This window comes from Macaca thibetana, chromosome 10 (assembly GCF_024542745.1).
Source record: "Macaca thibetana thibetana isolate TM-01 chromosome 10, ASM2454274v1, whole genome shotgun sequence".
Lineage (NCBI taxonomy): Eukaryota > Metazoa > Chordata > Mammalia > Primates > Cercopithecidae > Macaca > Macaca thibetana.
Window position 1 is genome coordinate 28,418,046 of NC_065587.1, and position 16,018 is coordinate 28,434,063.

Genomic DNA, 16,018 nt, shown 5'->3' on the forward strand with positions numbered 1-16,018 from the left:
AGTGCAGTGGCGCGATCTCGGCTCACTGCAGCTCCGCCTCCCGGGTTTTACGCCATTCTCCTGCCTCAGCCTCCCGAAATGGGCCCGGCTAGTTTTTTGTATTTTTTAGTAGAGACGGGGTTTCACCCCAGGATGGTCTCGATCTCCTGACCTCGTGATCCGCCCGTCTCGGCCTCCCAAAGTGCTGGGATTACAGGCTTGAGCCACCGCGCCCGGCCCTGTGCTTCTTAAAATAAGTTATCAGATGGAAAATAGGGTATCCCCAAATATAGTCAATAGTGAGAATTTCAAATTGAAGAGGGGCACAACTGATATGTTGAGAACAAACAGAGATTCCACTCTGTTTTTCAACTTTTATGTTAGATTCAGGGTGTACATGTGCAGGTTAGTTACCTGGCTATATTGTGTGCTGCTGAGGTTTGGGGTATGAAAGATCTCAATACCCAGGTACTGAACACAGTACTCAGCACTTTTTCAACCTTTTCCTTCCTCCCTCCCACTCCCAGCAGTCCTAGTGTCTATCGTTACCATCTTCATGTCCATGGGTACTCAGAGTTTAGCTCCTACTTATAAGAACATGAGGCTGGGCGCGGTGGCTCAAGCCTGTAATCCCAGCACTTTGGGAGGCCGAGACGGGCAGATCACGAGGTCAGGAGATCGAGACCATCCTGGCTAACACGGTGAAACCCCGTCTCTACTAAAAACACGAAAAACTAGCCGGGCGAGGTGGCAGGCGCCTGTAGTCCCAGCTACTCGGGAGGCTGAGGCAGGAGAATGGCGTGAACCCGGGAGGCGGAGCTTGCAGTGAGCTGCGATCCGGTCACTGCACTGCAGCCTGGGCGACAGAGCGAGACTCCGTCTCAAAAAAAAAAAAAAAAAAAAAAAAAAAAAAAAACATGAGGTGTTTGTTTTCTGTTACTACATTAGTTCACTTAGTGGCTTCCAGCTCTAGCCATTTTCCCTCAAAGAACATAATTTCATTCTTTTGTAGCTGCATAGTATTCCATGGTCTATATGTACCACATTTTAATCCAGTCCACTGTTGATGGGCACCTAGGTTGATACCATGTCTTTGCTATTGTAAACAGAGTTGCAATAAACATAGGAGTGCACATGTCTTTTTGGTAGAATAATTTGTTTTCTTTTGGATACATAGTCAGTAATGGGATTGCTGAGCTGAATGTTAGTTCTATGTCCTTTGAAAAATCTCCAAACTGCTTTCCACAGTGACTGAACTAACTTACATTCCCACCAACAGTATATAAGCATTCCCTTTTTTCCTTAAACTTGCCAATATCTGCTATTTTTTGACTTTTTTTTTCTCTGAGACGGAGTTTTGCTCTGTCGCCCAGGCTGGAGAGCAGTGGGGCAATCTCGGCTCACTGCAAGCTCCACCTCCGGGGTTCTCCTGCCTCAGCCTCTCGAGTAGCTGGGACTACAGGTGCCTGCCACTGCACCCGGCTAACTTTTTGTATTTTTAGTACAGATGGGGTTTCACCGTGTTAGCCAGGATGGTCTTGATCTCCTGGCCTCGTGATCCACCTGCCTCGGTCTCCCAAAGTGCTGGGATTACAGGTGTGAGCCACTGCACCTCGTCTGACTTTTTAAAAATCGCCATTCTGAATGGTGTGAGATAATATCTCATTGTAGTTTTGATTAGCATCTCTCTCATGATTAGTGACGATGAGCATTTTTTCATATGTTGGCTGCATGTATGTCTTCTTTTGAGAAGTGTCTGTATCTTTTGTCCATTTTTAAATGGGGCTGTTTTTTGCTTGTGGAATTAAGTTCCATATAAATTCTGGATATTAGCCCTTTGTTGTATGATGGTTTGTGAATAATATCCCCCATTCTGTAGGTTGTCTGTTTACTCTGTTGATGGTTTCTTTTGCTGTGTGGTGGCTCTTTAGTTTAATTAGGTCCCACTTGTCAACTTTTGTTTTTGTTGCAATTTCTTTTGAAGACTTAGTCATGAATTATTTCCCATAGCCCATATCCAGAATGGTACTTTTGAAGTTTTTCTTACAGGATTATTGCAGTTTGAGGTCTTAAATTTAAATCTTTAATCCAACCTGGGTTAATTTTTGTATATGGTGAAAAATAGGTGTCCATTTTTGGGGGGTTTTTTCGTTGTTGTTGTTTTGAGAGGAGTCTTGCCCTGTTGCCAGGCTGGAGTGCGGTGGCACCATCTCCGTTCATGGCAACCCTCTGCCTCCTGGGTTCAAGTGATTCTCCTGCCTCAGCTTCCCGAGTAGCTGGGATTACAGGCACATGCCACCACACTCAGCTAATTTCTGTATTTTTAGTAGAGATGGAGTTTCACCATGTTGGCCAGGCAGATCTCCATCTCCTGACCTCGTGATCCGTCAACCTTGGCCTCCCAAAGTGCTGAGATTACAGGTGTGAGCCATCATGCCCACCCAATAAGGTGCATTATTAACATCTAAAAAGCTCAGGGAAGTGAGCTTTCATCATATTTTTATTTAATTTACAGTTTTCCCCAGAGTGTTTGGAATACATTCCTCCATGAGCCAGAGAACTTCCAATGTTCACTGCAGTGTCTTTAAGTGGCAGTAGCAGCTGTGGGTTGAGAACACAAAAGTCTTCCACTCTTCCTTTTAGAACCAGCAATTCACGGTGCTCTGTGTTTTTATTCGGCATTGGGTAGGAGCATCTGGGTGCTGGGCATGGCACCAGTGCCCCATGGAGGAGGGAGCCAGGAAGCTCCTTTCTTCCTTCTCTAAAACCTTTTTTTTCTTTATGTAGATCCAAGTTTCTAGCCTGTATCATTTTCTTCTCTCTGGATAACTTCTTTTAACATTTTGACAGATCTACTAACCATAAATTTGTGTTTGTATGAGACAGTTTTTATTTCTCTTCACTTTGGAAGGATAATTTTGCTGGATACAGAATTTTAGGTTGGTGGTGTTTTTCTTGCTTGCTTGCATGGGTTCTGAAGAAAAGTTTGATGTAATTTTTATTCTTATTCTAACGTGTTAGGCCTGGTAAAGCCCAAGGTGGTTAGACTCTGGTGAAATGGTCTCCTGGGGCAGGCTTCTGCTAAGGAGAACGGAACGCCCTGGGTCTATTTCAAAGTAGTTACTTTTCCCCTTCCCTGTGGGAAGCGGGAGGGAATTTTTCTCTGTTCACAAGAGCCTCTGGCAGAGCTCTTGGAGGTTTATGAAAGTGTAGGGCCCCCTAAGATTGGGCTCCCTTAATTCTTAATTCTCAAGTTTATGTACACGGAGCCTCCAGCAGTTTGTCATTTACATTTCAGTTTTCCCACTGTGGTTCTGGCTCCAGTGGCCAGCCTCCGATCCTGTTAGGCTGGGACTCACTGCCTGTCCAATTTGGGGAACAATGGTTTGCCCTGTTAACCTCAAGTCTCTGATGGATCTAAGAAAAGTTCATTTTCAGTTTGTTCAAGATGTTTTTTGTTGTGACAGCTTCCAAGCTGGAAAAAAGAAGTCATATTTGGGTTTTGTTTCAAAATATTTTTCCAATTAGAAAGAATGATGCCTCACACACTTCTATACATGTCTTTTGATGCAGCTGTGCACGTGTTTCTGTTGCCCGAAGAGCGAAATACCTGAGTCCTAAATGTGCTACTGTTTAGAACGTAAGTATTCAATGCCAAACACAGTATCCCCTCCAGCAGGAGATGAGAGTTATTGTTGCTCCAGATTCTCTCCAACACTTAGTGTTCTCAGTCTTTTAAATTTTAGCCATTTTGGAGGATGTGTTATCTTGCTGTGATGTTAATTTGCATTTACATGAATATTAAGAAAGTTGAACACATTCAAATATTTGCTTCTATAAAATACATGTTTATGTCTTTTACTCACCCATTTTTCTTTCTCTTAGTGATTTTTTTTTGAGACAGAGTCTCGCTCTGTCCCCAGGCTAGAGTGCAGTGGCGCGATCTCGGCTCACTGCAAGCTCTGCCTCCCGGGTTCACATCATTCTCCTGTCTCAGCCTCCTGCGTAGTTGGGACTACAGGCACCTGCCACCACGCCCAGCTAATTTATTCTATTTTTAGTAGAGACAGGGTTTCACCATGGTAGCCAGGATGGTCTCGATCTCCTGACCTCGTGATCCGCCCGCCTTGGCCTTCCAAAGTGCTGGGATTACAGGTGTGAGCCACCACGCCCAGACCTTAGTACTTTTTAAGACTTCTTTACATATTCTGAATGTGAGCCCTCTGTCAGTTCTATGTGTTCATAGATCTGTTCCCACTCTGCAACTTGCCTTCTCACTTTCTTAGTGGTGTCTCTTAATAACAGAAATTCTTAATTCGAACACAGTCTAATTTATCAATTTCTTCCCTTAAAACTAGGGCTCTTTGTGATCTGTTTAAGAAATCTGTCCCCACTCACAGTCATAAACATCGACTGGGCATGGTGGCTCACGCCTGTAATCCCAGCACTTTGGGAGGCCAAGGTGGGTGGACCACCTGAGGTTCAGGAGTTTGAGACCAGCCTAACCAACATGGTGAAACCTGTCTCTACTAAACATACAAACATTAGCCGGGTGTGGTGGGGCCATGACCAGGCTGGGACCTGCTGGAGCTCTTGTGTGTGAGGCTGGAGGAGCTGCTGGGGTGGGGGACATCGGGGCTGGGCCTCAGTGGGGTCTGCAGCTCCTATCTTCCCAGTGTATAGACCTAAACATCAAGGTTGAGAATAAACCATTCTCCCGGGGCACGATGGCCTCCAGGAAGCACCGCCTCCTCCCACCATCTGCCTTTCAGGATGGGCCTCCCTGGTGGCTGTCGCTGGGACTGCAGGGGCCACTGGGTATATCTGGGGCTCTGACATAAGCGAGATTGTTCTGGGGCCTGTGCTGCCCAGCCTGTTCCCCAACAGCTTGCTCTGGAGGCAAGGGGCCTGGCAGGAGCTGCAGGGAGCCAATTATCCCTGAGGCAGGCTGGCTGCAGGTAACTGGGAAGACAGGCTCTTCACCGGCAGCCGAGCTCTGGGGCGCATTCGCCACACCAGGACTTGGGACTTGAGGACCCAGAGGTCTGCAAACCCTACGCCTGACTGGGAGCCCCACGTGCTGCCTTCTACCAGGAGAGGTGGCATTTTCTTGGCAACTGAGGGGGGGAGCCAGGTGCTGAGGTGTGGCCCAAGGGACGGCTTGCCTCAGGACCTCCCAGCCCTCCTCCTCTGCCTCCCAGGGGCCTCCTGTCTTTACACATGGAAACCTCCAATGTCTGTCCCAGGGCTCCAGGTTAGGGGTCAGTGCCAACCCCAGCCCAACTTCCTCTGGGAAATGTGGGGTTCTCCTTGGCGCACTTGGGCCTCTTTCTCACAGGACTTCCCAAAGGGAGGCATCCAGAGGAAGACAAAGGCTGCAGTCAGGTAGACCCCACCAGGCGCTCCTGCCATCTCTTTCCATCTACATCGAAAGGCAAGCTGACTACCCCCAATGCAAGATGGACATTAACCCTGAGTGACTAGCACTCAGCTCCCAGGCTGGCCGGAATGCGGTGGGGTGGAGTGGGGTGTGGTGGGCTGGAGAGCACCTGGTGGGGTGGGTTTCAGGTGCTGCTTGCCCAGGGCTCAGCTCTATTCCTCGGGGCTCCCCCAGCCAACAGGCCCACCGACGCTCTGGGCAGCCCCAATAGGTGTGTTCTACCCCAGCCAGCTGTCAGCCATCTGCAGCTCCTCCCTCACTGCCCTACCCTGGAGCATCACGGTGCCCAGCGCAGGCTGCGGAGACCTGGCTAGCCCATGGTCTGCTCATTCCTCACTAGCTGTTGTGGCAGACACAAGTCTGTGCCAATGAGCCGAGCCAACCAGCTTGCAGCCCTCGGGAGAGGGTCAGGCGCAGGCAGGCCTGGTGAGCAGGTGTGGGGATGGGTGCTCATGTGCGGGACGTTTTTCATGAGCAGGTGGAAGGAGAATGGAGAGGGGACCAGTGAAGGAGAGTGGAGGGCAGGACAAGCTGGGGCTGGTGTTAGCTGGGTTGCGTGTGTGGGCCTGGCAAGGAGCCCGGCATGGGAGCAGGTCCCAAGTGAGTGCTAGGTTGGAGCCAGGACCATGGGCCTCACAGTCATAGAAGCCTCACTTCAGGGCAGAAGGGGCTGACAGACTGGGCTGACCAGAAGGGGAGCTTCCTGTCACCAGAGGATACAAAGGTACCACTAGTGAGTGGCCCAGACCACAACGCTCTGGGACCCTCAAGGTGCTGGGCTCGATTGAGGTGGGCCCAGCCCATGGCCGCCTTTGTGGGGACCCCACAGGGAGAGGCTGGCCTCTGAAGATGCTTAGACCTGGTTCAGCGTGGCCAGATCCTGACCCAGCCCGAGGTCAACACTGGCTGCTGCCCTGGGGGCCAAGTCTCTGTCTCGCCCTGTGATGTGGTGCTCACACTATGGGCCAGTGTCAACCCTCTGCCCACACCCCGGGAGGCTTGTGTGTCCATACTCATGGCTGAAAGCCTGCGGTGGGGGTCTCTGCATTGGGGGAGGTGGGTCCAGGGTGCATGGCCCCCGGGATTGTTCATCATGAGTGCCACTTGGAAGGTGCTGGAGTCTCACCCTGTCCTCCAGGGCCCAGAGTGTTTTGGGGAGATCTGGTGCTGGCATCTTGGCTGGGCGAGGATGGTGTCTAGGAGGGACCGTTGGGAGGGAAGAAGGGCATCAGGGGGACTGGTGCTGGGGTGGGTGGCAGGAGAAGCCTGGAGGGCAGTGGCCCAGGATAGTGGCTGAGCAGGTGTCAGGAGGGAGACAGGTGAGGCTGGCCTCCCTCCCGCAGCCAAGCCAGGGTCTGGGGTGTCCTGGGGTGGGGCAAGGCCCAGGTCAGAGGCAGAGCTGCTTGCATGCAGGGTGGCCACATCCTGGCCTGGTGAGCACCAGCTGCTCAGTTCTATGGCCCTCTGCTGCCCTCCGCTGGCCACCTCTGTCCCGCAGGCCCAGCCATCTTCAGGGATGGCCCAGGCCGCTGCCTACCTGCAGGTCTGGACAGACCCTCAGAGCCCAGGCTGGGAGGTCTCAGGAGCCAAGACAAGGTTGAATCCCATTTGAGGCCATCTGAAGGAGTGAGAGCCTGTGTCAACTCCCTGCCCAGCCTTGCCTCGGCCAGCGGCTCCCAGGGGACTCTGGTGGCTAGTGGCTAAAGACGACAGAGGGGCTCAGAGAGGCTGAGCCGCTGTGTAAGGTCACACAGTGAGCAGGGGCTGAGACAGCAGCAGGAGGATCCTCGGCATGGCCACAGCCCAGGGACAGGAAACCCCTCTGCTAGGTTCCCCCACCAAGTAGCTCCCATTCCCAGCCCTAAGGGCATCTCAGGAGAGGCTCTGGGGAGGGTCCTATCTGCCTCCTGCCTTCTCCCCCAACCACACCCTAAATGGATCCCAGGTCCCCAGCCCCTCCCACCAAGGGCTCACCCGCCAGAGCTCAGGGAGAGGCCCTTTAGGGCGGCTGTTTCTCTATGTGCTGCAGTCCTCTGGACACTGAAAACCAATCCCATCCATCTTAATGGCATTTAATATGCACAGTGAAATTGGCAGCCACAGCCATGGGGGTGTGCTCAGAGCGAGATTTACATGCATATGCCACCAGGCTTTGCTCATGAGTGGCCTCCTGGGTCCCAGGAGACGTGTGGGGTGGGGGTGCAGCTGGGTGAGCCATGGTAGCAGAGACCTGGGGAGAGGGATATGGGAGGTAGGAACTGGGTTAGGCAGGGATTCAGGGGAGGCTGAGGCCTGGAAGAGGGAAACTGAGACCTAAAGGAGACTGGGACATTGGGAGTCAAGACTTGGGAAGTTGGGACATGGACAGGTGGAGACAAGGGGTTTAAGAATGAGGATCTGGTGCAGACGTGAGTTGTAGCCCAGCTGCTGCTGGCCCCACATGACTGCAGAGTTTGCTGACCCCAGGGTGGCTGGAGAGTGTGCTGTTGATATGGAAGGGAAGTGCCAGGATGGGAAAAACATGGTCCATTTAAATGATACAGAAGCGGGGAAGGGAAGTGCTGGGTAGAGGAGAGTGTGGTCCCTGGCTAGGACTCCAACCCCATGGACCTAGGTGAGGACAAGCACATCCTGCCCAGACGTTGCATTTCGCGTGACCAACCTGGCCTGCCACACCCCTCCTTCCTGTGCCTATAAAAATCCCTGAGACTCTAGCAGGCAGACACAGGCAGCTGGATGTAGAGAGGAGCACATCAGCGGAAGCACACACAGGTGGCTGGACGTTGAGATAAACACACTGATAGGCACCGGCATGCTGGCAGGCCACCGAATGGGAGAACCACGCGGAGTATGGCTGGGCAGTTGGAGGAGAGCCCGGCAGCTCAGCAGCTCCACTCCAGGCAAAACCTTCCCACTCCACCCCCTTCTGGCTTCCACTCAATAAAACCCTGCACTCATTCTCCAACACCACATGTGATCTGATTCTTCTGGTACACCAAGGGAAGAACCCCAAGAAACAAAAAGCCCTGTGACTAACACAAGCCGCCCTATAGACGGCAAACTAAAAGAGCCCCCATAACACAGGCCCACTGGGGCTTCAGTTGTAAAAATTCACCCCTAGAGACTGCTGTGGTGTCAGAGCCCCAGAGCCTGGCCGTCTGTAAGCTCCCCTAGAGGTTCGGGCAGTGGGGCACTGAAGAAGCGAGCCACTCCCCTTGTCGCACACCTTGCAAGGGTGACAAGTGAACTTTTCCCATTTCACTGGTCCATGGTGGCTGGAGAGTACTGGCCCCACGGTAACTGGAGAGTGTGCCGTGCTCCTGGGCTTCCTCCCTGATGTATAAAATGGGTCAGCGGGTCCTGGGGGCTGTTCCCACAGTGATGTGGTGGAGGCTGACCCTGACAGCCACCCCTGCTGAGCACTCGGTGAATGGTGGTCACTGTCAGGAAGCGCCATTGCTGTCCTCCATCAGTGTCTGTGGGGTTGGGTGACTCTTGGAGGATGCCTCCAGCAACGTGGCACTGCCAGGACAGGGGCCGTCCACCTGTCTGGGCTTCCTGGTGTGAACAGATGGATGGACGGGTGGGCCTGCTGCGTGCAGGGAGCTGAGGCTGGATCTTCACCTATGGGCTAGGAGGCCATGCAAGGCTCGGGGAGAGAGCACTGTGGCTGGGACAGAGCCCATGTGATGAGACGCCCTTGGTGCCCCAGGCCTCCCTCCCAGCTCCTGCCCCTCCAGGACATCACCCAGAGCCCCCAACCCTGCTCTTTTGGGGGAACGGGTGTCTGTGGTTGCTGTCACTTTTGATCCCACTCATCCCGCAAGTTGCTGGCGGGACACGTGCAGGAGGCATCTCATGGCTTTTCCTGGGATCTCTGAATCCGCTGAGAGCCGGGAGCCACACAGAGCCTGCCCAGTGTCCTGGGAACTCACCCTGTCACTGCCACTTGTCCTGGATCACCCTGGGGCTCACTCCTTGCCGTTCAGACCCCTGTGAGAAGAGCACTGGCTGTGAGTTGCTGTGTGGCCAGGGACGGTGAGGCAGGACCTGGAGTAGATCCATCACAGAGAATTCTTAATGAAATGGGAACGTGTCTCCCAGGAAACGCACAGGGGCCTGCAGTGATAGAGTGGCCTCAGGTATGTGCACAGCTGTGAACACGCCTTCCACAAAGGGCGGTGGATGTGCACATGCCTCACACACACTGCGGGGCAGGGCAAATGTCCCACACATGTTCGTGCTTGTGCACCTGTGGGTGGGCTATATCTGCAGGTGTCCACGTGATGTGTGTGTGCACACCTGTGTCACTCCTGCAGAGAAGACAATGGAGAGAAATACGCCCGAATCTCCCCTCTAGGTCCCTGGCCTGGATGCTGGGATGTCAGGCCAAGTTATTGTCTCCTTTATCCTTTCCCCATCCACCACGCTGTCTAGCAAAGCACACCTTCATTTTATCATCAGAAATAAAATGCACAGTTTCAAGAAACCCATGGGCCAACTCCTCTGTGCCCTGGTGTTGGCAGGGGCAGTGGGACGGGATGCATAGGGGAAAATTAGCTTCGTGCGGCCATGGGGCCAGGGAGGCCAAGGGCAGCTTGCTCAGCACCTGGAGGTACAGCAAGTACCAACGACAAAGCCTAACTTGACCGCGGAAGGAAAATCAAGGCTGGGCATAAGGACTGACCACAGACTCACTGGGAACACTGTCCACTGACGTCAGAGCTGCTCACAGGTGAGCTTGCCTGTGAGCTTGCCAGGGAGCCCGGCTGCCTGTGTTCAGAACAACCCTAGTAGGCAAGCACGGGCCACTTACCTGACTCCACTTGGAGCCCTTCCCAGAGTGGAGACAAAGGCCGTGAACAGGTCTGGAGGCACTCCCTGCTAGCGCCCCCCAGGCCTGGCTGAACAAACCTCAAATACCCCAAAGGGCCTGGCTCCAGTGGCCCCTGCTACGGGTCAGCCTCAGGGGGATGCTCCTCTCCAATTGGCCCTGACTGTTCCACATTACAAGATAAACTACAGAGTTATCTCATGGCATTATTACTTTGTAAAAAATGGTGAGTCTTATTTATAGAAGAGCAGTCGATGCAAAAACATTAGCACGTAAGACTGGAGTCCTCCAAGTCCTGTCTTCCTCGGTTCCATATCCTTACCCCTCCATCTACATATGGCCTGCATGGACAGACAGCTTCACACACTCAGACTCTTCCCTCCCCATGCATCAGGGATGTGTGTCCCTGTTACTGACATGCAGGGAGAAGCTCATCATCTTGGGCACACCCAATGGTGCTCTGAGCCCATCAATACCTATGATGGACATTGAAGGAATTCCCAGGTTTTCTTTTTCAGGAGCCCTGACTCGGGCCACTGCCTGGGAGGGCAGAGGTTGGGGTACAAGGGGACTCACTAATGGTGCCACCTTGTACTCAGAGAGCCAGTCCAGGGAACCAGGCAGGCCTGGCTCTGACTGTGCCGCTGGGTGACCACTGGCTGAGACCTGGGCTAAAGCGCTTTCCACACCAGCCAAGGAGACAGGCTCTGCCTGAGGCCTGAAGCCCTTGAAGGGCTCTGGGACAGGAGAGCTGCAGCCTTCAGTTGTAATGTGCATAGCACCGTCTGTCCCTGTCCTCGATCCAAGGAAACTCACCTTGGCGACCCTGCTGGAAGGCACAGGTTGCTGACATTCTGACACCTGGGAGGGGGCCGGTGGGAGCCCCCGATGCCCCCAGTGCATGGACCTCCAGCAGAGCCTGCATTTTGAGACCTTTGGTTCAGGAGCTGGGACTGATGAGGGCCCTTGGGGATTCCTGTGCTGCTGGAGGAAGACAGGGGCATGGGGGTGTCCATGGCAAAGAAGTGAGGGGGTCTGCCAGCCCCCCACTTTTACCCTGTGGGCGGCAAGCCACCCAGGTGCTGAGGCAAGAGATCAAGGGCACGAGCTGTTCCAGTATAATAAAATACATAAAATAAGAATAGTTATACTAAATATAGATAATAGGATTATATATGAATATCATTAATCATTAGTGTGTAGCAATCACTCTTTCCTCCAATATTATAATAATCGTTGCTCTACAATTACAACCTAGGAAAAACCAGGCCATACAGAGATAGGAGCTGAGGGGACATAGTGAGAAGTGAACAGAAGACAAGAGTGTGAGCCTTCTGTTACGCCCGAGCAGGGCCACCAAAGGGCTCCTTGGTCTAGCAGTAACACCAGCGTCTGGGAAGATGCCCATTGCCAAGCGGACCATGGTCTAGCGGTAGCGTCAGTGTCAAGGAAAAACACCTGCTACTTAGCAGACCGGGTAAGGGAGTTTCCCTTTCCCTGGAGGAGTTCAGAGAAGACTCTACTCCTCCACCTCTTGTGGAGACCTGACATCGGTCAGGCCCGCCCGCAGTTATCTGGAGGCCTAACCGTCTCCCTGTGATGCTGTGCTTCAGTGGTCATGCTCCTAGTCTGCCTTCATGTTCCATCCTATACACCTCTCTTTGCCTTCTAGATAGCAGTAGCAAAATTAGTGAAAGTACCAAAAACCTGAAATGAAGAAATAATGGCATAGGCTGTGTCCTCTCTCCCTATCTCTCTGCCTCGGCTGCCAAACAGGGAAGGGCCCCTGTCCAGTGGACACATGACTCACGTGACCTTGTCAATCACTGGAGATGGCTCACACTCCTTACCCTGCCCCTTTGTCTTGTATCCAATAAATATCAGTGCAGCCAGGCATTCGGGGCCACTACCGGTCTCTGCGTCTTGATGGTAGTGGTCCCCCAGACCCAACTGTCTTTTATCTCTTTGACTTGTGTCTTTATTCCTACCATCTCTCGTCTCCGCACATGGGGAGAAAAACCCGCCGACCTGTGGGGCTGGACTCTACATACCCTGCCCTGGCTAGAGTGGGCAGGCTTGCGGGTGAGTCTGGGGTGCTGGTTTCACCCTCTTGTGCCAGTCTCCCTGTGCCCCCTGAGACCCTGGTTCTCCCTCACCAGCCTGGGTCCTCCTCATCTCAGCTCAGATCTCACCTCCTCTGGGAAGCCCCCAAGTCCTTGAGCGGATGCCCAGGAGGCACCACCAGTGCTGAGGCTACAAGCCCTGCTGGCACCCGGCAGGGCACACAAGGCCAGGTCAAGCTCTGGAGACAAGCTTATCCCTCCACATCAGGGACTGCCCACCTTGCAGAGAGCTGGGTCAGCCTGAGGGGACCTCAGGGGATGGCCGGGCACCCCCCACCCACCCGAAGAGAGCTCCACCTTCACAAGGGTGTCACTGGGTCCACTCCGGATGCACGCACAGCCTCAGATGGGCTGAAGAGAGGGTGTGGCCAGGACATGGGATGACCATCCTGGGTGGCTGGCCTAGCGTCACCAGACATGTGGCTCCATTAAGCATCTCGACTCCACAAGAGCCCGTGTGGTATGTCCTCTGACCTCCCTTCTACCTCTGAAAGGGGCAACCCTCTGAGATTCTGACCGTGATCTGTCAGCCCGCCTGACAAGGTCCCTGGTGCCTGGCCATCACAGGCCAAAAGTGAACATTCAGTCTCCAGGAGGGCACCAAGCCCCAGGCAGACACCAGGCCCCAGGACAAGACCAAGATACAAATGGACATCAGGCCTCAGCTGGATACCAGGCTCCAGGTCTACATCAGCTCCCAGGTGAATACCCAGTCTGAAAGCAGACAGCAGCCACCAGGTGGACACAAAGTCTCAAGTAGACACCCAGTCCCCAGGTGGACACCAGAGACTGGGCAGCCTGATGAGGCTCCAGGCGGACACCAGACTGCTGGTGGTAACAGGCTCCCAGCTGATACCCAGGCCCCAGGGAAACACCCAGGTCACAGGGAGACAGCAGGAAGCTAATACACTACCCAGGTAGATATGTAGGCCCCTGGTGAACATCAGACCTCAGCTGGACACCCAGGCCCCAGGGAAACTCCCAGCCCCAGACGTCAGGTCATCAGGTCCCATATGGACAAGTACACCCCAGGAAGTCATCAGGCCCTGGTGGACACTGAGACCCCAGACGAATATCCAGTCCCAGGTTGACACACAGGCCTCAGGTGGACACCAGGCCCTAGGAGCACTCCAGGCCCCAGCTGAAGATCAGTGCCCTAGGTGAATGCCCAGGCCCTAGCTAACTACCAGTCCCCAGGATTCCATCAGGCTTCAGGTTTTCATCAAGCCCCAGGTGGATACTAAACCGTAGGTGGACAGCTCCCAGGTCAAAACCGGGCCCCTGATGAACACCCTGAGCCCAGGTAAACATGAGGCTTCAGGCCAACATATGACTCTAACTGGACACCAGGTGCCACATGGATAGCTAAAGCCCCAGTGAACATCAAGCCCCAGGTGCACATCTAGGTCCCAAGTAAACACCTAGGCTTCAGAAGTCCAGAAATCTGGGTCCCAGGAAGTCCTTAAGCACCAGGAAACACGCAGGCCTCAGTTGGGTATCCGGTCCCAAGTTGATACCCAAGCCTTCCATGGCTCATGTGGACACAAGGTGCCAAGAAAAATATCAGGCCCCAGCTGAGATCAACTCCTGGGTGGTTCGCTCACGACCTACCTAAATACCAAGCCCCAGGTTTACAGAGGGCCCCGGGTCACATTAGGCTTCAGGTAGACACTGGACTCCAAGTAGACTCAGACTCAACTAAAACTCAACCCAGACACCAGTCCCCAGGTGGAGAATCTAGGCCCCAGCTGGACATCAGTTTCCAAGGAAACACCAAGCCCCATTTGGGCATCTAATCCAGAGGTGGACATCCGGCACTATGTTGACACATAGGCCACACATAGATACTTACTCCACAGGCGGACATGAAGCTCCAGGTACATAACCAGTCTCCAGGTGACTATCAGGCCCTAGGTGAACACCAGGTCCTAGATGAACATCGAGACCCAAGTGGATAGCCAGGCCCCTGGGAAACATCAGGCTCCAGGTGGACACCAGGACCCATGTGGGTAACCAGATCCAGAGGTACATCAGGTTACACATGGACACCCAACCTCCAAGTGGATCCTGAGCCCCCAGTTGGAAACACCAGTCCTCTACAACCGAAAGGTAATGTATACTCTGGCCAAATGCAACACAGTAATCTCCCCATAAAACATGAAGGACGGAGAGTTCTTGGATGATGAAGGGCAGGGCCAGGAAAACTCCCCACCCATTCTCCCCAGGGCAAGGGCCGGTGCATGAGGACACACCCCTTTCAGGTGGACAGAAGGCCCAGTGGACACCAAGGAGCCAGGAAAACATCAGGCCACAAACAGACACTGGATATCAGACACCACGTTGACAGCAGGTCCTGGGTGGACACAAGATCCCAAGGGGACTCCAGTCTCTGCATAGACATCAGGCCCCAAGTGGACAAATTAGGTCACAGTTTGGCATATAGGCAGGTCCGAGGTAGACACCAGGCCCCCAGCTAAATATCAGGCCCCAGGTGGACACGAGGCCCCACGTACACACCAGGTCCCAGGCCAAAACCAGGTCCCAGCTGGGACATCAGGCGTCTTGGTGTATGTCAGCTCCCAGATTGACACATAGGCCCCAGTGGAACACCAGGCCCCACTTGAACTCCAGGCTCCTAGTGGATGTCCAGGACCCAGGTAAATATCAGGCCCAAGGTGAACAGGAGGCCCCAGATGGACATCAGGCCCCAAGTAAGCGCTCAGTCCCCATGCAGACATCAGGCCCCAAGTAGACACCGGCCCCCAGATGGACATCAAGCCGCTGGTGGACACAGTCTCAAGCTGTACATCAAGCACCGGGGTCACATCCAGGCCACAGCTGGATGCAAGCTCATAGGTGGACAGTTGTGCCACAAAGGATACCAAGGACTCGGGTGATCATCCAGCATCAAGGGGAATATGAGGCCCTATGTAGGCAGCAGGCACAGGATGGATATCAGACTCAGGTAAACACTGAGGCCCCAGGAGGACAATAGGCCTGAGGTGGATACCCAGTCCCCACCTGATTATCTATCCTCATGGGATGGCATGTTCCACATGGACACCAGGCATCAAACAAACGCCTAGGCCCCTGGTGAGTGTCAGGCCCCAAAGGGACACTCAGAGACACTCAGACCAGAGCTGAACATGTGGTCCTAGGTGGACACCTGGGACCCAGGTGGATACCTACACCTCAGGGTGACATCAGGACCCAGAATGCCAGGCTTCAAGTGACCAGCAGGTCCCAGGTGGCTTATGAGGCTCCACGTGGATATCAGAAACCAGACTGACACCCACGGTGGCATAAGGCCCCAGAGAAACAACAGGTCCAAGGTGGACATAGGCCCCAGGTGCACACCAGGTCCCAGGAGGGTATCTAGGACCAAGGTAAACAACAGCAACCAAGTAGATACCCACACCCCGGGTAGAAACCCGGCCCCAGGCAGAAACCAGGCCCCAGCAGGACACCAGGAAGTTCTGCTGAATATAGAATCAACATATGATCCAGCAGTTCTACTTCTGGGAATCTACCCCTGAAAGCAGAGTCTCAGAATATTTGTACCTTCATGTTAATAGCAACAGTGTTCACAATGTTAATAGCAATAATACTCACCATGGTCGGAAAGTGGACACAACTATGTAA

The 16,018-nt window shown here is 53.5% G+C and overlaps 1 protein-coding gene across 1 annotated transcript in view; it reads right to left on the reverse strand.

Annotated features, from left to right (window-relative positions):
• Positions 1–16,018, reverse strand: part of SPECC1L (sperm antigen with calponin homology and coiled-coil domains 1 like) — a 343,168-nt gene that overhangs the window by 277,952 nt on the left and 49,198 nt on the right. The gene's annotated exons all lie outside the window — the stretch shown is intronic.